Here is a 27,200-nt window from a genome sequence, read left to right on the forward strand (position 1 = left end):
TTCACAAAGGTCCAGTACTTGTGGTCTTTCCTCTCACAAAATGGTGTGTTAATCCCTTCCCTGCCAACCTGTTGACAGGATCTCCCTTCATAGCGATAGCATGAAATAGAATTCTTAAATTTTCTCTGGTAAATATTTTACATTTATGTGCAGACAGGCTGTTATTAGGACTTCATCCTTTATGCATAGGGCTCTACCAAATTCATGGTCCATTTTGATCAATTTCATGGCCAGAGGATTTTAAAATTGGTTAATTTCACATTTTCAGCAGTTTACATCTGAAATTTAAGGGTGTTGTATCCATGGGGAGTCCCAACCCAAAAAGTACCTGGAAGTGGGTCTGATCTCTTCCCCCTCACCTCCCCATATGCAAGGGAAGGACAAGTGCTCTCCCTTCCCAGCCCAGCAGGGACTTGCACCTAGGAGCTTCCCTAGCTGGGGCCCTCCCAGGACCAGAGGGATATCTGACCTACCTCCACAAGTCACCTCCAGCTGCAGGAACCTCTTAGGCCGGGCAGGGAGCTTCCTGCAGCAGGGGAAGGCACTCTGAGGTGGTTTGATCTCCCCAAGAACAGCTTTGGAGAGGAAGGACAAGTCCTCTCCCTCCCCAGCCCAGATGAGACTTGCAGCTAGGAGCCCCATCACTGGGGTGCTCCCAGCAGCAAGGGGGAGATCAGATGTCATGGGGAAGGGCTTATTTCATGGTCTGACACATTTTTCACAGGCATGAAATTGGTGAGGCTCGACTTAGACATAACATTGTCAACCTCTGCTACAACTATGGTGACCAGATGTCCTGATTTAACCAGGACAGTCCCAATTTTTGGGTCTTTTTCTTATATAAGCTCCAATTACCCCTCACCCTGGTTTTTCACATTTGCTGTCTGGTCACCTTAACTATAACATGTAACTGAATCATAAGATATACATATACTGTTCAGCCATTAACCTGTGTTGTGACACTTGCTCCTGTATGCACGTGGATAGAGTTTAACTGATGTTTTGATATTAAGTCACCAGCTAAGTTTAATTAACGGTGCATCAGACAAATATGAATACTGAAATCAGTTATAAAATTTGACTAATATTTCTTAATAACATTAGATTTTAGGTTATGTTTCATTGGCCTTTCCATTAAATCCTTGTCAAGCAGCTTAGGCTTTTGTAAAATGTGTCTGAGGTAGAAATATCTGTCGAAGGGTTGAGTCTTTTTTCTAAAATTTAATTGAAGTAGATTAGTATGTTTGAAAAAGGAATTAAAAAAAATTTTGTAATGCTCTCTTCTGGGAAAAGAATTAAGAAGAAATAGGTTTGCTAGGCACTTGGAACCAGATTTTTACAGGTATTTATGTGTTGCTCAGCTCAGCATTGTAAGGCATAAATGATTTAGCAGGCTAAGTCCCATTTTCAAATGATATAGGCATTTAGGGGCTTATGTGGTATTGGCTTTCAATAAGACATAGGAGCTGAACTGCCTAATTTACTTTTTTAAATGGGAGTTACCTTATATTTGCTTCACAGTCCATGTGTAATTTGTTAGCAACATTAACAGTTTGGACCAATATGATCTTATTTTTAGAAAACCCTAAAGCATAGCCCATCATGTTACCAGAACTAACTAGCAAGCTCCTCCCTCCATTTAAAACTATTAGTTACCCAAACAGTTTGAAGCATGGGCAGAAGATCATTATTGATTTTACTGAATTGGTTGGTAAACTAGATGTAGTTTAAAGAAACGTTCAGGATTTGGCACTCTTTTTGATAAGACTTAAAAAATTAACAAGAAGCCACAACTATATGCAGCAAAGAATCCTGTGGCACCTTATAGACTAACAGACGTTTTGGAGCACGAGCTTTCATGGGTGAATACCCACTTCATTGGATGCATGTCTGTTAGTCTATAAGGTGCCACAGGATTCTTTGCTGCTTTTACAGATCCAGACTAACACGGCTACCCCTCTGATACTTGACAACTATATGCATTAGTTGCTTTTCAGTACATATAACTGAGCTGTTCAGGACCAGCAAATACTCTCCAATTTGTCTGCAGGGATCAGATAGGATTTTGGTGTAACTTTGCAAGTTTTAAGGCATAAGCTCTACGCTGCCTGTGAATGATCCCTAACTGGCCTTTGAGCATTCTGAAAATAAACACATTGATACTCTCTTGTGAGTTTGAACGGCTGAGGGTTTTGCATTTTCATTCCTTAATTTTATCCTAACTGGCTGATTTAGGGCTTACCAAAGTTATGCAGATCCTTACTCATACTGAAAAAGCAAGGGTTTGTTTAATGAAAATATGTGAGAAAGTTCAGACTATGGCCCTAGTTCTGTAAACAGTACTAATAATTTTGCTCCTGTTGATTTCAGTGGAACTACTCATTTTGTACATAGTCACCTAAGATTGCAGGACTAAATGAGCCAAACGTAGGCTCAGCAAGATAAGTTTAAGAAAAAGCTAAGCACTGGTAGTACTTAATTGCATAGACTTACCTTACAAAGATGTTGTAGTGCACATCTGTGCAACAAAGTACTGTATAGGGAAACCTTCTCATTATAAGAGTTTGTAACTATTAATTTGTATGTCTGTTGGAGAGGACAAATACCCTTTTGTAAAAGCTATTTAGGGATCAGGCAGCCTATATGATTGTTTCCCCTCTTAAAGCTCCCTTAATCACCCCTCACCCCACCCCATAGTGAGGGAGGAGTTGTAAGAAGACTTTTAAGGCCTTTTACATGGTGATACATTTTTATTAAGAATTTGGCCTGATTGGAAGTACTTATAGGAACACTGGCATTCTTTAAAATCTAAAAGGTGATACTCTAAAAATGGTATCATGAAACTCTGCATTGATTGTGGTTCATTGACTTTCATATCAAGTTTTCTTAGTTTACAGGTAAATGGAGGTCTCTTTCTAGCTGCTAGATCTGCAAATAACTTCATTCAACCCCACAGCCTGTGATCTGAAAAATAAATGATCCTGTTTTCTTCATGCATAGTTGTTAGTAATAAAGTAAAAAAGTGGCAAAGCCAGATTAAGTTCTCAGTTACACTTGGGCTGACCTAGTTTCTTCAAATTATGTTCTGTTATAGAAACACAATCCCTGTAAAAGCCAATAGCACTACACAGGTGTAAATGAAGCATAATTTGGCCCCTAGAACTTTTTTTTTTAGTGGTGATGATGTGAAAGGAGGAGAGAATCTAGCTTGACTCTCAGATCATAGGGTAGCATTTGTATAGAGGATAACTAGGAATAAAATTTTAACTTTGTACACTAAGCAAATTTGATGTAGAAGTAATTAAAGCACAACTAAAGTAGGACCTGGAGATGCTATTTGTTTTCACTTTTCAAGATAGAATTGTATTTAGTGCAAGATAATTGAGCCCTTAATCTTGTAACTGGATACGCAGACAGGCCGTTTTAAGAAAAGCAAAGATTTTTATGTTTGAGTCCTTCAACATCTAGGTCAAAGGGGAAACTAGTAGCTAAGGAATATCATGTTTTCTGGGTACCCATAAAGGAGAGATAAGATATTTGTTACTGTTTCTCCTTCAGTCTGGATAAAGAAGGCTTGGAAGGAGTTGTGTTGTTTTGTTTTTTCCTGCTTTTTTTGTAGTTGTTGAAGTGCTCCTGGAAGAACTAGAGAAAATTCAGGGGAATTTCTTAGTCCTTAGGTGGACAGGTACGGGATTGAGTCTTTCACAAAGATAAATTTTCTCCTGTGTGTGAGAGTTAGTTATTTAGATGTTAACAAAAGCTAATAAAAAACCAGAGTTTTAAATAGTCTGACTAAACTTTGTTCCTGTCTCATTTGCCAAGGTTTCAGTGCCTTGATGTCACAATCCATTAGTTTGAGATCTTCAGCCCCCCCCAAAAAAGCCTGCATTTTTTCATGTGTTTAAAACAAAATAAGGCAGGCCTTTAAATACATTATAGAGAAGCAAAAGAGTGCAGAGAATTTTTTCATTTGAAGGTCATGTTAAATCTTTGAAGGTATCTATCTAGGTTTTTGTACAGCACTAATCACCGTGGTATTTAAGCATGTCACAAAATGAAGTGTATGCATAAAGATATATTTTTCTCTTGTCCCTTCGGCCTTCAGGGACTGCATTCTGTGTGTGTTTGTGTGGTATTGTGGGAAAAGTTTTGCATTTTTCTCAAATCTGGGTATTTTTATTATCCATTCAAATGGCTTTTTGAATGCCTTTTATTTTGTCAAATCTGATACCTAGCTTTCTCCTCTAGGCTCTTAGGGCTAGATCAGGGGTCGGCAACCTTTCAGAAGCGATGTGCCGAGTCTTCATTTATTCATTTTAAATTAAGGTTTTGCGTGCCGGTAATACATTTTAATGTTTTGTAGAAGGTCTCTCTCTATAAGCCTATATATTATATAACTAAAATAGTGTTGTATTGTAAAATAAACAAGATTTTCAAAATGTTTAAGAAGCGTCATTTAAAATTAAATTAAAATGTTGATCTTACACTGCTGGCCCGCTCAGCCCGCTGCTGGTCTGGGGTTCTGTTCACCTAGGCCGGCAGTGGGCTGAGTGGGGCCTGTGGCTAGGACCCCGGCTGGCAAGGGTCTGGCAGCCAGAACCCCAGACTGGCAGCTGGCTGTGCGGGGCTGGCAGCTGGGACCCCAGACCGGCAGTGTGATGAGTGGGTCAGCCCCCTGCCGCTGAGAGGTCCCATCTGCTGGCTCCTGCCAGCCAGGATCCCGGCTGCTGGACCCGCTCAGCCTGCTGCCAGTCTGGGGTTCTGGCCCTGACCACATACAGTCAGGAGCGGCGCCAGGGTTTCTGACGCCCTAGGCGGACGGCCATTTCGCTGCCCCCCGCAGATCCGGTGGACCTACCGCAGTCATGCCGGTGGATGGTCCGCTGCTGGAAAGGCTCCAGTGGAGTTGCTGCAGTGATGCCGGCGGGCGGTCCGCTGGTCTAAAGGCTCCAGTGGACCTGCCGCAGGCATGACTGCGATAGGTCCGCCAGAGCCTTTAGACCAGCGCACCGTCCGCCAAAATGACTGCGGCAGCTCCACCGGAGCCTTTCCAGCAGCGGACCGTCCGCCGGCATGACTGCAGTAGGTCCACCGGACCCGTGTGCCGCCCCCCCCGGCAAAATAGCGCCCCCCCCAAATTCTGGCGCTCTAAGCTATTGCCTAGGTTGCCTAAATGGTAGCGCCGGCCCTTCATACAGTGGGTACCTACCTTCTCCCTGGTTCTGGCCCAGTCTCTTCCTCTCTCTGCACTGAGCTGAGGGTGGGAGTGGACTGAGCACAGGGCTGAGGGTGAAGGGTCTGGCCAGGAGCTAGAATGAAGGAGGGGGCTCAGGGTTGGGGCAGGATGTTTGGGTGTGGGGCACTTACCTGGGCAGCTCCCTTTGGTGTGAGGGGTGCAGGTGGGAATGTGGGTGTGCAGGAGCTTCCATTTGGTGCTCAGGGTGGAGGTGGGGATATGGGGGGTGCAAGAGTCAGGGCAGAAGACTGGGGGCATGTGAGGGGTGTGCAGGTGTCAGGGCAGGGGGGGCTGGGTATGTGTGGGGGTGCCAGAGTCAGGGCTGGGGTCAGGAGGGAGGGTGAAGGAGTCAAGCAGAGGGCTGGGTGTGTATGAGGAGGGTACAGGGTTCAAGGCAGGGGCCTTGGGGGGTGTGGGGGGTCAGGGCAGAGGTCTGGGTGTATGTGAGTGGGGGGGTCAGGGCTCAGGGCAGAGGGCTGGGTGTGGGGGGGGTCAGGGCAGAGAGCTGGGGGGATATGCCCCTATTCCAAGGCCCTGCCCCCGCTTCTTCTCTGCCTCCACTGGGAGCAGCGAGCACGCTGACTCTGCTTCTTCCTGACTCCCTCCCTCGCAAGGGCCATCAGCTGATCGGCGGTCAGGGAGGGAGCGACCGAGAGGCGGAGGAGGGGCAGGAACCCAGCACACTACCGGAAGAGGCAGGGGAGCTGGCAGGACCAAGCTTCTGCCCATAGACGTGCGCAGCACATTTCATTAGAGTGTGCACCCAGGGAGCCCTGCCCTAGCACTGCCGCCACCATGCCCTAGCCCTGCCCCTGCCCTGCCCCCATCCATTCCCTTCTACTTCCCACCCCCTGATTGCCCCCCTCAGAACTCCCAGCTCTCCGCTCCTTGTCCCCTGACTACCCCCTCCTGGGATCCCTGCCCCAATTGTCCCCCAGAACCTCACCCCCATCTAAGCCTCCCTGCTCCTTGTTCCCTGACTACCCCCTTAGGACCCTATCCCCTACCTGTCCCCTGACTGACCTGACCCTTATCCACACCCCTGCCCCCAGACAGACCCCTGGGGCTCTCATGCCTATCCAACTGCTCCCTGCCCCCTGACAGGACCCCCAGAACTCCCGACCCATACAACCCGCTCCCTGCCTGCCGCAACCCCTCTCCACACCCCTGCCTCCTGACAGTCCCCCACGAACTCCTGACTCATCTAACCCCCCCAGCTCCTTGTCTGCTGACCACTCCCTCCAGAGACCCCCCACCCTAACTGCCCCCCAGACCCTCCTTGCTCCCTGTTCCCTGACTGCCCTGACCCCTATCTACCCCCTGCCCTCTGACAGACCCCAGGACTCCCATGCCCCATCCAACCCTCCCCGCTCCCTGACTGCCCCCTCTAGAGACCCCCACCCTAAGTACCCCGCCTGGGATCCCAACCCCTATCCAACCCACCCTGCTTCCTGTCCTCTGACTGCCCCCACCCCTCATCCAGCCCCGCTCCCCCCTGAACCCGGACCCAGACCCCTTACCATGAGGCTGTTAGCAGCATGCTCTGCTCTGCGCAGAGCCAGACACACTGCCCTGCAGGAGCGCGCAGCCTCGGCCCCCAGAATGCTGCACGCGTGGCAGCATGGCTCCAGGGGAGGAGGGAAGGCGGGGGAGGGGCCGACGGCTTGCTGCGCTTGGCCGGGCTCTCTTGCCTGGGGGCACGGACCCCACGGCTTGCCACGCCAGGCGAGTGGGATCATTTGCCCACCTCTGCATTAGGGTGTGTCCGGGCACACACCGTGCACACACCTTTGCTCTGCCCCCATGGGGGGAGCAGAGGGCAGAGAAGAGCGGGCCAGGCCAGGTAGGATTTTTAATGGCACGCTGCTGCCTGCCAGGACTCTGGGAGGCAGAGCATGCCATTAAAAATTGGCTCACGTGCTGTCTTTGGCACGCATGCCATATGTTGCTGACCCCTGGGCTAAATCTTCAAAATACCATGGAGTCTAGTGGCACCTTAAAGACTAACAGATTTATTTGGGCATAAGATTTTGTGGGTAAAAACCCCACTTCTTCAGATGCATGGAGTGAAAATTACAGTAATTTTCATGCCCAAATAAATCTGTTAGTCTTTAAGATGCCACCGGAATGGAATCCTCATTGTTTTTGTGAATACAGACTAACACAGCTACCCCTCTGATATTTATCTTCAAAATAGATCGTTACATCGTATTCTGGACTCTTGAAAATCTGACAACAATCTCAGGTGTCGGACACTTGAAAATCTAGTCTAAAGCTCTTTTGAAATAAAGTCTGGAATGAGATCTTCACTCCTGTTTTGGATACTTTATGCTGAGAAGGTTTGGAGCTGTATAAAAGGCCCAAAATATTCTGATTCCAGGTAGGTGAGGATTCCATTGCCACAGAAGCTGTGAAAGATAACAGTGATGTTGTCCTCAGAGGACCCCTCCTAACCTCACATATAAGGAATGTTCGGGGATGGGATGGGACTAGGAGAGGAGCGGTTTGCTGGGGTGGGCCTCAGCAGTGCCTGGATTTTGGACATTGCTGCAGCCCATAGGATAGCCTGGAAAGCTGTCTTAGTGCTGGTTAAGTTACATGTGGGATCTCTCCAGTCCCAGCCCAGATCAGGATGCAAAATAGCTTAAAAAATGACAACGGGCTGCCAAGCCTGCCACTAGGTTGTGAGTTCTGCCTTTCTTTAGAGATACTGCACCGAATTTAATCGCAGCTTTGTTGCCCACTAAGCCCTCGTCCAGACTAACCCGCGGCATCGGCGGGTTAAAATCGATTGCTCGGGGATCGATATATCGCGTCTAGTCTGGACGCGGTGTATCGATCCCCGAGCGCGCTTACATCGATTCCGGAACTCCATCAATCCGAACGGAGTTCCGGAATCGACACGGAGAGCCGCGGACATCGATGCGGCGCCGTCCAGACTGGTGAGTACCTCGATTTTAGAAATTCGACTTCAGCTACGTTATTCTCGTAGCTGAAGTTGCGTATCTAAAATCGATTTTAATTCCTAGTCTGGACGTGGCCTTAGACAAGGTGCTGTGAACATCATTGCAGCACATATTCTAAAATTGGAATGATACAGAGAAGATTAGCATGGCTCCTGTGCAAGGAAGACACGCAAATTTGTGAACATTATTGCAGTATGAGGAGACAGGGCTGACAGTTAGAGGACTGCTGACTACTGCATTACATGTCCATAGCACACTAGAGCATTGGGTATAAACTTTGTTAATTTCCCTTTTTAAAGAAGGGAAGAAATCTGTTTTACATATAGTCAGAAGAGTATTATATAGAGAAATATAGTTAGATTTTTTTCCATTTGAGCGTGTGAACTTGCAGATTAGATTTAACCATTGCATGTGCACGCAGACCACATGCTGAAAAAAAATTATCTTACTGTTCTGAAACTTCAATGCATGTGCAGCCAATCATTTTTTAAAATTAAACTCTCTCTTCAACTTAAAGGTGAACTCCAAAGCAGAAAAATAAGAGATAAGCACAGATTTCTAGATTGTGGAGCATGCTTAACACAGAAATACTTTTGAATGGCTCAGAAAGTTAAGTCTGCCCTCTCCCCTCAATGAAATCTTGTGATAATATCTTGCTTATTAAAGCTATTTCTGAAAGAAGGAAACACTCTGCCCCCCCCCCAAGTGAAACCATTAAATTGAGTTTACAAAGAATTAAAAAAAATAAATTGCAAAAGTGAGTAAAACTTGTTCTCGTGTTGAATACTCTGTGCCCACACCCATCTGGTTAATGTAATATTCCACAGACAAATCTGTTTAGTGTTGCTGATTTTTGCCTTGCAGTTGGCCTTTAATGTGTTTTATGGCAAGTTTTTCTTTAACATGGATTTGTTTTTACAGTTAAACAATTACAGTCAACTGGATTAAAAATACAAAATCTAATTAATTGGGGGCATATTAGATTAACCATCTCTTTACTTCAAGACCAAGAGAAGGAAATTACAGTTCTTTTGAATGTTTATGCATTTTCAAGTTGACTTGATTGTTCATGTGATTAACAGTCTTTTAGGAATTTAATCAGATAAATTACCATATTTGCATAAAATAAACATTCCTGTTTATCCTAAAACAGCACTGTTTACAGCTACTACCCTAAAACCTAAGGTTTACTAGGGAGCACCCAAAACTAGTACTGTGCCAGGATTATCAAAGAGACACCCTTACTGAAATATGAAGGGTTCCTTTCTGGTATCTATGAAGAAATTCCAGGTTAATGGAATTACAGTAAGAAAATACCTTACCCCACCCTATTTTCTCTTCTCTGCTCTTTACCGTTCAGCATTTTCCCACTTAATTTCTGCATCTCCATCTTTTCATCCTAATTTTTCTTCTCAATCTTCCTCTCCCTTTCCTCTCCTCATGCCCTTTTGTTTCTTACCATATAAATCTGTTTCCTCTTCTACTTTCTTCCTGGTTTTTTTTTAGGGTCACATTCAACAGGGGGGGAAATGACCACACATTCAGTCATGCCTGAGAATGTCTTTTTTGCCTTTTTTTCCAATTGAGTGCAGCTTCTGGGAGGAGGGAAGGAATATAAAGGCCCACAAACTTAAACAAATAACAAAAAAAAGTGTGTGTTCACTCCCTAGATTGTTGGTACTGGCTAGTTTGATAACTGTGTTGTTACTTCTGGGAGGATTCTGCGCCAAAAAGATAAAAATCCTGCGCCAAAAAATAAAAAATTCTGCAAAATTCTGCAAATTTTTATTTATCAAAATAATGCAATATAATCACACCAGTTTCAATTGTTTTGGTAAGTTATTTAAACTACAATACAGAAAAATGTCACAATAACTATTCAGCATTTGCTAAATACATGAAAGTTAAGTTACAAATACTTGATAACTAATGCCCTGCAGTCCAGTTGTAATACTGGATTTTCATTTAAATTACATACACAAAAAGTAGAATGTCATTTTAAATTGCTCAGACTTTCACACATGAAAGTCATACTGCTTTGCTAATCATTGTCCTGGACCTAGCTGGGTACTTTGGGAAGTGCTTGGTTTTAATTGTCCTGACATTTTGTTGACTGCGTGGTAAATGTTTTATTTACTCTCAAAAGGCTTTTTTTTTTTTAAATGGGTGCCACAAGTACTCTTCATTCATTTTGCTTAAAATATTTGTTTCCTTTGTACCATTTTGAACTCACAGCTACAGAGTATTTAGTTGTATTGTGGTCAGGTGTGCAAGTAGGGTGGTACCCTCCTGTACGCAGTACCAGCAGGAGATTTTTTACTGGGTACAAGGTACCAGGAAGACTTGGGGCTAGCCCCCTTCCCCCCTCCTGCAGGGGCAGCAGAACGCAGCTAGGGAGGGCATTCATTGTTTAAATGGCTTTAGCAGCACAATACATACGCTAACAAACTTAAACAAACTTTGTTTAAGTTTGTTAGCGTATGTATTGTGCTGTTGTCAGGAGTCCTCAAGAGGGGAGGGGAAGGGCAGAAGATGTTTAAATAGTGTTTCATTCTGTTTCTCCCCATTGTTCTGAATTATCCATGACATCTATACTGCATCACGTCAAGTCCAAATCATTAGAGGAATACCTCTGCTTGCACTGACCAGAGGATACTTGGATTCTGATGTCAGCCCAGTTCTGCAGCCTTATAGGAATCAGGTGTTGTTCCCAGTGTAAGAGAATTCTTCTTTGCAGCCAAACTAGACTAACATGCATTTTGTTAACTGGAGCAGCAAAACAGAGAAAACAAATGCCTCATTTTCCAGCTTTGTGGGTGATAGAATTATAAATGAAGTTTATAATGCTGGACACTGATGGCCTTAAATCAGCTGCCTCAGGAATTTGCCAAGAACTTTGCTGAAAAAATATGTTCCTCATCTTAGTAATGGAGCTAAGACTTATCAGACATCTGCCCACCTTTATTCGAATGAAGCTTCTTCTGATCCGACAGCTCAGGCGTTGTGAGTTTCATCCAGAACAATTTATAAACTTGGAACCTAATCCTGTAAACCCTTAATCATTTGATCATGATTTGCATGATTATCATAGAATCATAGACTTTAAGGTCAGAAGGGACCATTATGATCATCTAGTCTGGACCACCTTTTGGACTGGTAATAGTTTCAGGAGTCTGTTCCTATAAAGGAAGTTGAATCCACCATTGAAATACAATGTTTGAGTACAATACCATAAAGCAGTTTAGGATGTAGTTCTACTTAAAAATTTGTCTTTTAATAAGTCATTCATATACTGAAATGTCTCCTCACCCGACTCCAATATTCCATATAAACAGACTGAATACTACATATTTGGTGGGAAAGTGAGTAGTTACGCATGTTGATGTTTGTATATACAAAGGGGTTTGTAGGAGGGGACAAGGAGCGTGTGGGGGCTCTGGGATGGGAGTGGGGAGGAATCAGATGGAGGGTCACGTGGGGAGGTCACGTGCCCCCTCCCCTTGTGTCTATCCCATGAGTGAAGTACAGTAACTCCTTGCTTAATCTTGTTGGCCTGCTGGGCGGCTGCTGCACAGGGAACTTAGGGGGGCTGCCGGCCCACCCTGGTTCCAAGCCCCCACCAGCTAGCTGCAACGGGCTGCTCTTACTGCAGGGAGTGGACAAAGCAGGCAGCTGCCAAACAATGTTCTAAGGAAGCATTGCACAACTTTAAACGAGCATGTTCCCTAATTGATCAGCAACAAAGCAGTGGTAACTGGGACAACTTGAAGTGAGGAGTTACTGTACCAGCAAGAAATGATTTCTACTTGCACCACTGATTGTGGAGTGTATGTTAAATTCCTTCAAGCTTTCTTCCACTGCTTTCTCTCTTAGCTAATTGGTGATAGTGTTTCACAGACCGTCCTCAGCTGTGGTTCCCTTGTCCTTGTTGGACCTGAGCTTGTCCTTTTTTTTGTCCTTTGACACTGCTCTGCCAGGGAATAACTGTGTATAGTGGGGCAGCAACAGAGACCTCACTACTAGACTGTTTACTCCTGTTGGAATTCTGGAACAGTACTATGGATCCAAAACCCTGCCATTACCAATCCAAGGCAGGGGGAAGGGTGGGAGACGAGGAAGAAGAAAGCAAGAGTCATTACAAACAAGTATATTTTAAAAGGTGAACTGAAAATTCTGTGGGTTTTTTGTTTTAAAATGTGTCAAGACCTGAGTTCAGTGTTGTTTCTCCTGCAGACTAATGGCACTGCTGACACTTAATCAGTATGTGAAAATGCATTCCAGATACTGATTTTAAGTAGAAATGGTTCATCACTGCTAAGTTTTATCCAGAATTCAAACACCCTAAAGTTCAGGGGACTTTGGATCTCATGTTCCAGTATTGCTCATTTAGCTTTGATGTTAGTGATGATGTCATTACATCTTAAAGGGGAAATATAGAAACTCTAAATCCTACACTCAGATTGTCAGGTCAATGACACAGGAATTGATTTTACACTATTTAGAATGAAAAATAATTACATTTTAAAACAAATGTCTCTTGTTGGATGGTGGATCTTAAATAGTTGTCTGTATATATTTATTTTTAAAATTTCTGTTCACTTCTAAGTTTGTCATGAGAAGCAAGCAAATGCTTTTTCACAGTCATGGAAATGTATTATTCTAGGCAGAAAACTTACTTACTGTTTATTGTGATGATTGCAATTGAAAAAACTAGTGATATTTTACTTGCCTGAGGAAGGGAGAATGCAGCAAGTAATATTTCTGATGTGGGTACCACATAACTTGCAAGAAAATTATTAAGCAGTAGATCCTGCATGGACTGGCTTGCAGGGTCAGGGTCTTGCATTGTACTCTGCACCATAAGACTTCACTGCAGATATCAACTAATCAGTATTTTCAACAGCTCTGTGAAGTAGTGAGTGCAATGAAGTTCCACTTCAGTGGCTTTTTTAATATGTTTTATTTTACCTAGGCGTTCCCTAAAATTTACCTCAGTTGTTTTCATGTACAAGAAGTAAGGTTGTAATCAAACCAAAAGAAACTTGATGTAACTTTAAGAATGTACATGCTGAGTAATTGTATGGTCTTACTTTTGTTATTATTGTCCTACTTATTGTCTCCTTCCCTTTTTAGGTTTATGACTCACTTGTTATGCCTGAATGTGGCCAATAATCTGTTTGGGACAGGGGCTTTACCTCAGTCCTAAGTATGCGTAACTTTATGCATGTGAATAGTTCCATTGTATTCAGTGGGACTACCCATGTTTGTAAAGTTTACCTACACCTCTGCATGATCAAGGCAGTTTCTTTGAAATACCTGATATGCTTTTGGGTTCTCTTAGATAACAAAAAGTACTGCTAATAATATGGCCTTTAACTTGTGTATTTCACGCAACCACTCATGTTCATTTTGTTGAATACACACCTTTCTTCTGCAGTGAGATTTAACAGCAAACTTATATGTAACATAGTGCTTCTAACAAACATCATTCAAGAAGGCTCTCTCAGATGGAGTTTCTTCATTGCCTGTGTCAAGGCTGAATCTGCACTCTGGCACTTCGAGTGCAGAAGGTGGGGGCCCGCAGGGATTTTAAAAATTAATACTGGCCACTCCAGGCCTGTTTTAAACTCCCAAGGTTATGCTTTTCTGTGACCTTGGCTTGGTAAACGCTTCCACCACCCAAATGCAAAAAAACTCCTTGGACCCAGGAAGGAGCACTTAGGAATTCTTCCCTGTGGGGTACCCTCAAGCCTCCCTCTCCCCCCACCACCCTGGGAAGAGCTGAGAAAGAAAACAAAGGAAATTAGCTGTTGCTAGCAGCTAATCAAACAACATGCACAAACCTCTTAGGACACCAAAAATCCAATCCTGTTCTTTTAAAAGGTATATTGTATTAAAAACAAAAAAGACAGAAAATACATCTGGAACTTAGTTTTTCGCTAGATTTTAAAAGAACAATTCCAAAAATTAAGCACCCAAAATAGCTTTCTTGGGGGTTCATCTTAAAGGTTACAAGCAAACAAAAGCATCTGGGGTTAGTACAGAGGAGTCCATTAGCCGTAAGAAATAAACAGAAATAACCCTAATTGTGTCTTTTTAAACATTCCTGATCTACTTACACATTTGGGGGCTCCAGAGAAGTAGTTCTAGGTATGAGCTGATGATTTATGATCATACCTGGTTTAAAGCGGCTTACAGCATTCCTGCTCTGTATCTTCACTTTCCGCAGAACAAAAAACAGACAAAAGGAAGTTTCCCCCCCAATTTTATAAAGTTCTAGCCCTCCCATTGGCACTTTTGGTCAGGTGCCCACTCCCTTTCTTTTACCTATGGGCTTGTTAACCCTTTACAGGTAAAGCAAGTAGAGAACAGCTACTAAGAGAAATTTTATAGCTAGCTAGCTGGCTGGCTGGGTGTCCATAAAAGGGAGCTACCCCTCCCCCTGCTTCATTTGTCACAGCCTGTAATTTGAACAGTAGTTTTATTTCCACTTACATAAGAGCTTTTATATGAACTAACAGTGTGTCTTATTTTAGATTATTTAGAATTGGTCATGAAAAAGACAAGATAATGTCTTGATTATATTACATACCTTATGTGGGTTTGATCTGGAATTTAATAAATTTAATAACTTTAAGTTCAGATATATTTTATAAACTTGACTGTATAGTATAGAAATTCCCTGAATGTAACTGCTACTTCCTGTAAACTGAAGTGAACCAAAGTTATTACACAGGAAGGGATTTCCCTTATTTTACTGAATCACATGTTTAGCAGCATGATTTAAGAGAACAACTATAGTTTCCACATTTAGAAAGCCTAAATATCACACAACATATGCAAGAATTCTAGGAAGACGATATTCCTAAAGGGAGGCCCAACTGCACCATGTTACCAGTAGGGATGTAAGTGTTTAACCGTTTAACTGGTAAGCGTTAGGCTTACTAGGTAAACAAAGTTAATGGTTAACCCTGGCGGCTTTCAGCCATGCCTTGCCTAGCTGGGCATCTGAACCCCATGTCCCGCTGTGTCAGGCTCCTTCCCCCTCCCCCTGCTACCTCAGTTAACTGGTTAAACAATAATTTTAATTGTTTAAGCATTTAACTTTTTAAACCAATATTTGCATCCCTAATTAGCAGCTGGGGAAAGGGGACAAGAAGATGCTTTCTGAAGAGAGCTGCTTGGTGGCCTGCGAAATTTTAGGAGTGGTACTGTATGTTCCTGTTATTTTGTGTAGAATACAGAAAGTGTAAATGAGGTTGGAAGATTGTCAGAGCCCAGACTAGTTTCCTCCTTTTTTCATGATTTGTTTTAATACTTGGGGTTTCATTGGATGTGATGTACCAAGTTGTATTGCCATAACTGGGTTTTATCATCAAACCAAACATTATCTTCTTTAATACTTTCATTCTTTAAAGTTTCTGCAACCTCTTACAGCTTAATTCTCTTTGAACTCTGCTGAGTTAATTTGTGCAAAACCTCCTTATAACTTCTAACTTTCTTTCCTTAACACATTTATTTATCTCTCAAAGTGACACATTTATCAGCCGGTGTCCGTGGCTCTGAGCTTTTTGTTGTTGTTTTTTTTTACACTCATTCTTTTGCTGCAATTACTGTTCTCTCCATGGTCGCACAAGGGTCTTATTCTTTAAAATTTCAGTGTCGTTCAACTGTTCTCTACCGTGCTCTGCCAATAATTTATCCATTTAAGGCATTCAACAGTTTGTTTGTTGTACTCTACCAGGAATTTATTCATGACATTCAGCGGACCAATGCCATTCTCTGCCAAGAATTCTTTTATAGTGGTATCCAAAGTACCTACCTCCGTTTCCCCTTATGTTACTCGAATTCTCTCCTAAAGAGAAATTTACATAGGCCCAGAGGATAGATCGCTGGCCCTTCATCTTGGGGTTTAGAACTACTCAAATTTAGTGTCATTTGTTCTGCCCTGGTCCCTGGAATGTTGGAATTATTATTATTTATGCAAGGTATGACCTTGATACCAATCTAAGCATAAATTCCTTTATTAAATCCAAAGGCCATCTGGTATTTATACAGTTGCTCTAAACGTGCCTAAAAAGCCTACCTTCAAACAGTAACAAAACATTTATAAGCATTTGATTAAGATACTTACAAATGGGCAAAACCCAGGAGTGCTTAGGCCCACATTGCTCACCTCCAACTTAGACACATATTAGCAATGAACACTTTAACCTTTTTATGCCCTTTAATAACAAGTGATGTCATTGCCACTTACTGACTTCATCTAAACAATAATTTGGGACTGTTCACTACTTTTCCCAGTCTCAATCTTGATAAGATTTACAACCACCTTTCTCCCCAAGGCCCTTTTTCTCTCTTTCTCTCCTTCTTGCTTGTATGTGGAGTGGGAAGTTCCATGTTGGCGCTTTCTAAAACAGAGCATCTTACCCAAAAACATTTGCAGTCAACCCTATCAGTCAGAAGCTTTTTAAATTGTGTGGGTTGTTTTTTTTTTTTTTTTTTTTTTTTTTTTTTTTTTTTAGAAATTTCACATTATTTCATTAGTTATGTTACCAGACATCCTGCCTTCTTTGTTCCTTCTGACCTTATAACTCATTACTTTTAGGGCCTCTCTTTACAACACACATTTCTTTAACCAAACTTAAATTAACTTTAATCTTCCAATTTTATATTTATCCTACAAAAGACATACATGCTGTGGGCTGGAGGATTGCCTGCACTAATGGGCTCTGCTAGTGATTCCTTCCTCCAGCTGCTTGAGAATGTGACAGGATCCCCGGGGTGCAGCCTGGGACTGTGGGACCACTGTGCCCCCTGAACTCTCTCCAGCCTGGGCTATATCTCACAATGCCTTGCTAGTGACCAGCAACAAACCCCTCCAGGTGCTGCTGTCACTCAGTACAACCACATGTGGAGACCCACACCCAGCTGTGTTGCATGAATGCTGCCAGAGCCACTAATGAATCACACAGAGAAAGGCACCAGCAGAATCCCCCACTAGCTCCCAGCACTGATAGTTTTTGTATGTTGACAGAAGGAACAGGTGCCTGTCTAGTGACTGGCAATTTACAGCGCTGCAATTTTCTTGCTCAGGGGTGCAAAAAAACACTCCCCTAAGCACAGCAAGTTTCAGCGCTGTAAAGTGCCAGTGTAGACAGTGCACTAGCGCTGGGAGCCATGCCCCTCATGGAGGTGGGTATTTTTAAGAGCGCTGCCGGTCCCTCTCTTCTCTCATTTATCTCCAGACTTCTCTTTATCAAGATCTATTCTGCCCCTAACAATCTTCTATTCATGGAACTTTTTGAAACTTTGCACTTTTAGAGTGAGGTAAGGGATTGACTCTGTGTACACAAATTTGCAGAGGGACAATAAGGTTGAGGTCTGTTATTTCTCACCTCTATATATTATTTAAAACCATTTTTGCTGTTAACAGGCATGTTACCTCTGGAGACACAAATCCAGTTTGAGAACTGCAAAACTGAGCATCTCTGATGGTATCTTCTAGACTGAGCACTGAGTCCTATTGGGTAGATAGAAAGTTTAATCTAAATAATCTGCACAGAAGCCCCTGGGAACCCATAAGATTGGGTCCCTAATCCAATGTAGGGTAGAGGTGGGTGAGCTAAGGCATCCCTGAACAGGTAATGGCTAATTGGCATCCCTGAACAGGTGTATTTTGAGGAAGAGCTTGGAGGAGAAGAGGCTGTTCACGCTAGGCATTCAGGTTCCCAGGAGGGATAGGTATATAAGCACTGGTTGTTCTTGCTTCTTGAGTCCTCCAGCCCACCGAGTCTCACTGCTGTAACACAATCCCCAGAGCTCTTCCTACTTTGTAGGAAACTAAGTAGCTTGAATACTAGTTGTTCCCTGGAGGAGAGGGAGAAGGAGACTCTGAAACTACCATAGCTCTGGCAAATTGCTGGGGCACCAAATTGGGACAGTTGGCAGGTGCGTGCACCATACAATGAATTTCATGCAATTTTATCTACTTCAGAAGGGAAAAAGTGTGAGCCAGTGCTGCTGGTATTTCAACCTGTAGTTTGAGAGTCTAGACACTTCAGACTTCAAATATTAAGAGGCTACGACAACTCCTATAGAAGCCAGTGGTAGTCTTTTTTGTTAAGTATAATGGTAATTGGATTAGTCCCAAAGTCAACCTTTTAATATCCTAATCACACGAAAAGGAAACCAGTCATGTCCTGTAACGTTTCTTTTCTGGGGTTTGGGAATAGATTTTTATAGATCTGCTTCCACAGCAATCTCTAATTCTCACCTATCCCCCTCTAGTTCTCTGCTTCTTTTATAGATACTATACCATATTTTAGCCAATGTTCCTGCAGGGGCCTTTCTTGGATAACTGTCCAATAAAGCATGGATTTTGATGTGCGGGTGTGTAGCAAAGCAAAGGCTCGCCGGTGTGGCGCCTCCTGCTGGTTGTCTTGGAAATTAGCTCTCCATCACTCAGAGCGCCTCATGGTGGCTGGTGACTCACCTGTCGCTGGCCCCCATGTTCCTCCTGGACCCCTTTACCTCAGAGTTCTGCCCCAGCAGTACCTCCACGCTCTGGGATTCCCCTTCCAGGGAAACCCCCAACCTTCTCACCCATCTTGCCTCAGTGGCAACAGCCAGTCGTCATCTAGCCCCACTCACTGGGACAAACTGCAGTCTGTCATGGCCACTCATCATTGGCAAGGAGGTTGGATCAGCTGCCTCTGCCTATCTCTGTGCTCCACCTCCCAGCTCCAGTACCTCCTTAGGCCTTTACCAAGGCCTCAGCCTGGAGAGTTGCCAGGCTGGAGCTCCCCTGCTCTGCTCCAGGTACCCTTTTCTCCCTGGAAGCTAGGTCCTTCTCTCTCCACAGCTAGAGAGAGACTGACCCAGTGCCTCCCTGAGCCCTTATAACAAGGCCAAGTGTTGCCTGATTGGGGCGTGGCCTCAGCTGTTGCTGCTCCCCCAATCAGCCTAGCCCTTTTCTCTCAGAAGCAGGGTGACTGCCCCGCTACAGTACCATAATGAATAATTTCCCTGCTTCTTGATGAACTCTTGTTGAGATGAGCACTTACACTGATAACATCTTCCCTGCTTCTGAACCAAAATGGGAAGCCCCTTAAATCAGCACTGCCACCAGGAAGAGGCTGGGTTTCCTAAAGAGCTGCTTCATTGCTGGGAAAGTGATATGGCTTGTTGCCGCTGTCGTTCCATAACTCATGTGAGAGGTGAAAAAACACAGTGAGGAAGAAGAAGAGTAGGAAGAGAAAGGTGACCTGGGCTGAGGGGAAGGGCAGAGAAAATAAAGGAAGGAAGAGTTAAGGGCAAATCAACCACACACTCCATCCCATGCAAGCTGAACACTTTTCAGCCTGGAATCCCCCTTCAGTCTTATTATTATCCAGCATGTGCAGTAAACTCTGTTTAAAATGTTTGACTTGTGAAAAGCTGGGTTTAATTCTTTTCACTGACATGATGCTATGCCCAGGTCTCTCTCAAGCCCTTCTCTCGGGCACAGTTCATACAAAAACCCCACACAAAGTAACACAGAACAAAGCTATCCCCCTGATCTGCACAAAGGCAAGGGCCCTGATAGGGTGACCACTTGTCCTGATTTTATAGGGACAGTCCAGATTTTTGGGTCTTTTTCTTATTATCAGGGCTGCCGGGGGAGGGGGGAAAGGGGGCAAGTGGGGCAATTTACCCCGGGCCCCTCGAGAAGGACCCCCCGCTGCGGAATTACTGCTGAAGTGGGACCTGCTGCCGAAGTGCCGGGTCTTCAGCGGTAGTTCGGCGGCGGGGGACTTCAGGGCACTTCGGCTGCGGGTCCCGGAGCAGAAGGACCCCCGCCGCCGAATTACTGCCAAAGCGGGGACCCCCTGCCACCAAAGACCCCCGGCCCCCTGAATCCTCACTCTGTATCTTTCTCTGCTCCAGGACTAGTCACAAGAGGAAGCCTCCCTCCTGCATATCTCCCACTAAGCTGGCTCAGCCCTTAACAGCTCTCTCCAACTGGTTCTGATAATTTAAAAAGGCTGGCCCCCAGTCCCCTTGCCCTTAAGGCTATAGGCTAGTGTTTGGTGCATTGGCTTCAGGATGAGTATACAAGTGTACAAATATCTATGGTATTTCTAAAGTGTCTGTCATCTTGGTATTTATATACACATCTACCCCGATATGATGCGACCCGATATAACACGAATTCAGATATAACACGGTAGAACAGCGCTCTGGGGGAGCGAGGCTGCACGCTCCGGCAGATCAAAGCAAGTTCGATATAACGCGGTTTCCCCTATAACGCGGTAAGATTTTTTGGCTCCCGAGGACAGCGTTATATCGCGGTAGAGGTGTATTTACGGTTATTTGCATCTAAGGAGACTAATACTAAAGTGCAGGTTTCAGTTATGTCATGGTGGTTCTCTTAAACTGCCTAAACCTGGGAAAGTGCTCAGTATTGACGGAATACTTTATGAGAATATGATGAATTGGACAGTATCTGCCCAGGAATTGTATTATGTCATTTGAAATGACTGATAGATTGGAAAGTGTGGGCAAGGAAGGAGGATTCCGATATGGTCTCTTTACATTTTTGTCCTAGAAACAGGTTATGAAAAATTGCTGGTAACTACCCTGACCTCACCAGCCAAAGCAATGGAAGCCTAATTAGCATCTGAAGAATTTCAGCTAGGAAAGACGGAAAATATACCTAGTGTGAGGTAGAGGAGTATGTCTGTGAGGAGAACGCTAGTTACAGATAAGACAGTTTAAAAAAATAAAAGTGAAGTTTACTTGAATGTCCAAGTAGGCTAAGAAAAGATCTTCATAAAAAGATGACATCTAACTAGGTTCAAAGAAGCTATTAAAGTCAAGCTGGAAATGGACATCACTTAATTCACCTAAGGAAACAGCCCATATAATATTGAATATGTCCCCAGTCAGTCGGTGCAGGTCATCATGCCTGCATGGGGTCCCCATTGAACTCAGACTCCATATGAGCAAATCCGTTCTGCAGGATTAGGTTGTTAGAACTGGAAATATGTCTATTTGCTCATAAGTAGTGCAGATAGTATTGCCTGGTTTTCAGTTGCTTAGAACTTTGCCACACTTGAACAATTTGGGCTGAAATTTTCCAGGATGTCTGCCTCAGACTGATTTGTTTTAGAAAATTTCAGCAAACATGGATCAGCCATTTCTCTGAGCGAGTGCCATAGAAAGGCCCAGAGGAAATTTTGATTATGTATTCAGAGCAGGGTTTGAATAGTATGCAGGAAATAAGGCATGAGGGCATATTGAACAAGGAATATAAAACAGACTATTGAATAGCTGCTCATTCAAAGAGCACAGTCCATCCTGGGCACTAAATAAAGCAGGGGTCCTGGGAGAAAATACAATGTGATTATGTAATTAAAGACTGTATCATAAGGCATACACGGAAGAGGGCTGAATTAAGGTTGCACAGGCAGCCTTACTGTTCCCATTTCCTAACCTTTCGCTGTGTGACTTTACAGCATTAATATACTTCTAATGCTGTTTTGGGAATGTTATTGGAAAGAAACATCCCTCCCACTCCCCTACATACAAATATGAATTGTCCTATGGCTGAGTCAAACAGCAGGAGGTTTCAAATTATTCAATTACTGTACCTGGCAGGCCAACAAAGCTAATAATGAACTTGAGACATGGAGACTTGAACTGTGACACAGTGCCCTGCTAAGGGTCAGAAAAGGAGTTGGACAGTCTAGAGGGGAGAGACCTTGAACTAATGCTTTTCTCTTTTCTGTAACCTCAAGGGCTTGGGGCCTAGTTGGACAAATCTATGGATTCTTAGATGTGGATATGCTCTGAATACCATCGATTTTTGTTTTAAAAAGAATGTCCCTTGTTTAGTTAAGGTCTTTGTGGTCTTAGACTGTTTTGGGTATATTCATATATAGCCCAGAGGATTAGTACAGTAGAATCCACTTAATGATGTGAAAGTCCATTGAGTTGCATTGCATTAGTTTGGGACTACAGTGAGCTTCCCTATAGCAGTTGATTATAATGAGTTCTATATTAGATTGTTTGTTTTTAAAAAACTGAGAAAAAGGTAGAGTGTAATAAGTAGAACTCCTTGACCTGCTTTGAATGTACAGTGCCTAACACTGTAATTATTATGGGGAGGTTGTGCTACTGTTAGTCCACAAATTCATGGCATGGTTCACAAACTCTGAATCCAATGTATATTTTCTATGACAATTAAATATCCCCAACCTGAAGAACAGCTCTGTGTAGCTTAAAAGCTTGTCTCTTATACCAACAAAAGTTGGACCAATAAAAGTAGGGGCTGTCAAGCGATTAAAAAAATTAAGTGTGCTGTTAAACAATAATAGAATACCATTAATCTAAAAAACATCCAAAATACTTAATAAATTTCAGTTGATATTCTATTGTTTAACAGTGCGATTAATCACAATTAATGTTTTTAAGTACAATTCATTTTTTGGAGTTATTCACGTGAGTTAACTGCGATTAATCGACAGCAATAAGTAAAAGATATTATTATCTCATCCACCTTGTTTCTCTAAGATCCTGGGACCATCACAGCTACAACACCGCAAACAAATATCCCTTTTAGTATGTTGGAAAATCATTTTCCTTACAGCTAAATTAGCAATATGTTACAACAATGGCAAATGACATTTACACAAGTAAATTACCTTGTTATTACTTCCTCCACCATTACCTGGCTAGTAAGCAAACACAGACATGCTCTAACATGCTCTAACTTTATGTTAAAAAGAAAATTTGGAAAAACTTCCTTAGAAACAATGCTATCTCTGTCAAATACTATCTGGGATTTTCCTCTCCCTTCATTTTAGTGACTTTTGCCCATGAAAATGGGCTCTTTTTTTCTGAAGAGTTTATCTTGGTTCTTACTCTCATTTGTACTCAGACCTCTTTGACCAGATAGGATAGTAACGTCCTCAGCAGTCAACTGATCAGAATATTACATAAGGAGTTAGTAGTAGTATACATGTGATTGTTTAAAAATACTAATACTTATTTTTGTACTAGTGCTGCTAGTAGTAAAACAAGGGATGCAAAATTTACAACAAAAATCACACACAATTTAATGCAGTGTAGTAATTTCAAGTGGGATTAGAGTGGACCGATCCACATCCTGTAAACTGTGTCCTCAAACCGTCTTGGTTCTCATTTTCTAATAATCCCACCCAATTAGAATTTCTATAGTGCTTTGCATAAGAGTCAAAATACTATGCAAATGTTACTGTATTACCACTCTCAAAACAGCAAAATAAGCATACTGTAGAACCTCAGTGTTACAAGCACCTCAGGAATGGAGGTTGTTCATAACTCTGAAATGTTTGTAACTCTGAACAAAATGTTATGGTTGTTCTTTCAAAAGTTTACAACTGAACACTGACTTAATACAGCTTTGAAACTTTACTTTGCAGAAGAAAAATGCTGCTTGTAACCACCTTAATTTAAATTAAACAAGCACAGAAAGTTTATGTTGTCAAATCTTTTTTTAAGCTTCCCCTTTATTTTTTTAGTAGTTTACATTTAATACTATACTGTACAGTGTTTGCTTTTTTTTGCTCTCTCCTATCTGATTACGTACTTCCAGTTCCAAAAGAGGTGCGTGGTTGACTGGTCAGTTCTTAACTCTGGTGTTGATAAATCAGAGGTTCTACTGAATCACACTTCTAAAGATTGGAAAACTGAGGTAGAGAGACGTTAAGCAGCTTGTCCTGCATCCCACAGGAAGTCTGTGGCCGATCCAGAACTTCATCTAGACTAATATTTCTCAAATGCGGCCACTGTGGCCTCATGCGGCCACCAGGGGGTTTCCCTGCAGCCACTGCAGTTTCCCATGCAGTGTGTGTGGGGGAGCATCAGCCCCTCCCCTTCCTCCCTGTTGCTTCTGCATGTGCCGCCTCTCTGGAGACACAGGTGGGACACACAATGCTTAAGGAGCAAGATGAGGTGGCATGGAGGGGGTGAAAAGGCGAGAAGCGAGGGTGAGGAGGCAAGTGGTGAGGCGAGTAGGGGGGCCTGGTAGGGGAGTGAGGAGGTGAGCAGTGAGCCAGCAGCAGGGTGAGCGAACTGGCTGTGAGCAGGGGAGTGAGGATGTGTGTGAGGAGGCGAGCGGTGAGGCGAGCAGCTGGCGGGGGGATGAGGAAGTAAGTGGTGAAGCGAGCGGTGGGTAGGGGGTGAGGAGGCAAGAGGTGAGTGGCAGGGAAGCCCTGGTGGAGGAGTAAGGAGGTGAGCGGCGAGCCAGTAGCAGGGTGAGCAGGGTGGGTGGGGGTCTGGCTGTGAGGAGGCGAGTGGGGCTGGGGTGAAGAGAGAAGCGGACGAGGGGTGGGAGGGTGGCGAGGTAAGGGCGGGGGAGGCCCTAGTGGAGGAGTAAGGAGGTGGGTGGGGGAGTGAGGAGGTGAGCGATGAGCCAGCCGCAGGGTGAGTGGGTGAAGGTGAGGGGGAATGACTGGCTATGAGCGGGGGAGTGAGGAGTTGAGCAGGCGGGTGTGTAAGGAGGTGACTGGTGAGCCAGCAGCAGGGTGAGCGAACTGGCTGCGAGCAAGGGAGTGAGGAGGTGAGCAGGGGTGTGTGTGAGGAGGCGAGTGGTGAGGCAGCAGCACGGTGAGCAAACTGGCTGTGAGCAGAGAAGTGAGGAGGTGAGCAGGGGTGTGTGTGAGGAGGCAAGCGGTGAGCCAGCAGCAGGGTGGGGAGCGTGAGTGGAGGTCTGTTTGCGAACAGAGAAGTGAGAAGGTGAGTGGCGGGGTGGGGAGGGGGCTAGCAGAGAAGTAAGGAGGCGAATGGTGAGCCAGCAGCAGGGTGACAAGGCAGGCAGGGGGATATGGCTGCAAGCGGGGGAGTGAGGAGGCGAGTGGGGGGAGTGAGGAGGGACACGGGAGGCGAGTGATGGGCAGGGAATGAGGAGGTGAGCAGTAGGCACATGGCCAGTGGGTGGAGCCCCTCTTTGGGGAGGCTAGCCCCCGACTGCACCCCTTCTGTGTGCACTCCCCTCCGCAGCTGGAGCCCTGAGACCCACTGCACCTGAAGCCACAAGCCCCCCACCTGGAGAAGCCCTGAGCGTGCCCCCTGCGACTGGAGGAACCCTGGGCTGGCTGAAGCCCCAGCCCCACCACCTGCCTGGAAGAGCCTTGGGCCAGCTGCAGCTGCAGCGTGCCTCCCCTCCCCTTCCCAGACCCAAGCCACTCAGATATGTTTTTCATTATTATTTGGATTTCTATTATGTAAAAGCCTTTTTAAATTTACTTCAGAATAGTTATACAAACAACCACTTTTACCAAAAAAGCAAAAGAAGCAATAATAAAAAAGACAAGAACGTGGAAAGCACCTTATTTGTGTTTCTATTCTGTTAGGTCTAGTCAAAAAATAGAGATACCTGTACATGATTTTTATTATTAAATCTGCAAAAAAATCCCCAAACCTTACATAAATATATTACAATAATTTGGATGTATATATTTGCATATTACTTTATTTATTTTTCCTAAAGTTAATAATTTTAGGAAAAAGTGTAAGTGCGGCCACCAGCAAGAGTTGGTGGCCACACTCTGAGGCCACCCAAAAAATTGTTGCAAGAAACCCTGATCTAGATGGCCTAATTTCCATACTTACATGTGAGCCATAAACTGGGATTTTCAGTAGTGCTTAAGAAAGTTAGGGAACAGGTCCCATTGACTTTCACCATATCAAAATCTCTCCCAAAATCCTTCTTCTAGTTTCCCAGTTAGGCACCTGATCTGCATTTCCTTAATTAGGGGAAAGACTTTTTGAACTTCATGGGAGTTTTGCCCTAGTAAAGACTGTAGGGTCAACCCCCAAATGTTTGCCTGCCCTCCTCCCCCCACAGGAGATATCTGTCTAAGACCACGTCTACAATAGGAGCTCTTTATTGGACTAGTAATACGAATATGTGATCCTGGCAGAACTCCTAGTGTGGATGCAATTTATGCTAACCGAACTGTGCTTTTGTAAGTATAGCATAGTCCATTATCCCCCAAGCAAAACAAGCCATACCCGTAAAGTGCAATTTTACTGGTATAATTGAACCTATACTAGGGGCTTCTGCTGGGACAGCTGTATCGGTCAGGGATCATATCACCTCACACTCCTGATCATAGCTATGCCAACAGAAGTTTGGAACGTAGGCAAGGCCTAAGCTTTCCATTCATTTCCCACGCCATTCCTTCTAATAAATCCATTGTCTGCTTGTTTCTGGTTCAAGGAGAGATCTGCAAAGAATTTTTAAAAACAAACATTCGCGTTATGCCTTTTTTGTATATAGAAGTCTTGAAAGGTTTTCTAAAAAACAAAAAACAGCGGGTAGTGGAGTTGGTGTGTTTTTTCCTTAGAAATGTAAGGAATGTCAAGTTTGGTCTTCCCTGGTTTTGCTGATGGACTTCTTGGTGGGAGATCTCACAACTCAATTGAAGATGTGGAAGGGTTAAATCCTTAACCAATAGATTGTGTTCATTAAGTATCAGAGTTAAATAAAGTCCCTCCGGACCTTACTAGAGCAAAACTCCTGTAAAGTTCAGAAACCACAAACAAAGAAGTTTTAAACAGTTTAGCATTTAGAATCTCTTTCTTTTGTTCCTCCACTTCCCATCTCGTGGATGTCATAATTTCACTAGGGCCTTGTCTGCAAGAAAAAAGTTGCATCAGTGAACTAAACAGATGTGGTTAAACTGATGCAACCTGCTTGTGTAGACCAACTTAAATTTGTTTGTTTTTTTAAACAGAGTAATGGGTAAATATTTATTTAGATTAACCTTTTTTGGAGGAATTCTATGCTTCTTGCTATTTCTAATTAAGGAGCAAGCAGCATAGTTCCAGAAAATAGTAAATTCCATAAGAATTTTGAACATACTTAAATTTCATAGAATTCATGTAATAAGAATATTGTCATTAAAATTCTTCAAGATAACCCAAAATGTAATGTGTGGCTATAAATTAGTCTGGAACTGAGTGACTAG

General features: G+C 43.6%; 1 protein-coding gene and 1 non-coding gene across 5 annotated transcripts in view; both read left to right on the forward strand.

Moving 5' to 3' along the window:
- The window catches only part of JAK1 (Janus kinase 1), a 97,170-nt gene that overhangs the window by 20,465 nt on the left and 49,505 nt on the right, over window positions 1–27,200 (forward strand). The window contains exon 2 of one of the 4 annotated variants that reach the window (XM_030574083.1): window positions 7,434–7,616. The exons of the other annotated variants lie outside the window; for them this stretch is intronic. The gene's annotated coding sequence lies outside the window, so the exon portion shown is untranslated. The remainder of the gene's footprint in view (window positions 1–7,433; window positions 7,617–27,200) is intronic. 4 annotated transcript variants of the gene reach the window in all.
- On the forward strand, window positions 8,288–8,399 carry LOC115656991. The gene has a single exon (XR_004001859.1). It is a non-coding gene; the product is annotated as a U6 spliceosomal RNA (small nuclear RNA).

Source organism: Gopherus evgoodei, chromosome 8, assembly GCF_007399415.2.
Source record: "Gopherus evgoodei ecotype Sinaloan lineage chromosome 8, rGopEvg1_v1.p, whole genome shotgun sequence".
Lineage (NCBI taxonomy): Eukaryota > Metazoa > Chordata > Testudines > Testudinidae > Gopherus > Gopherus evgoodei.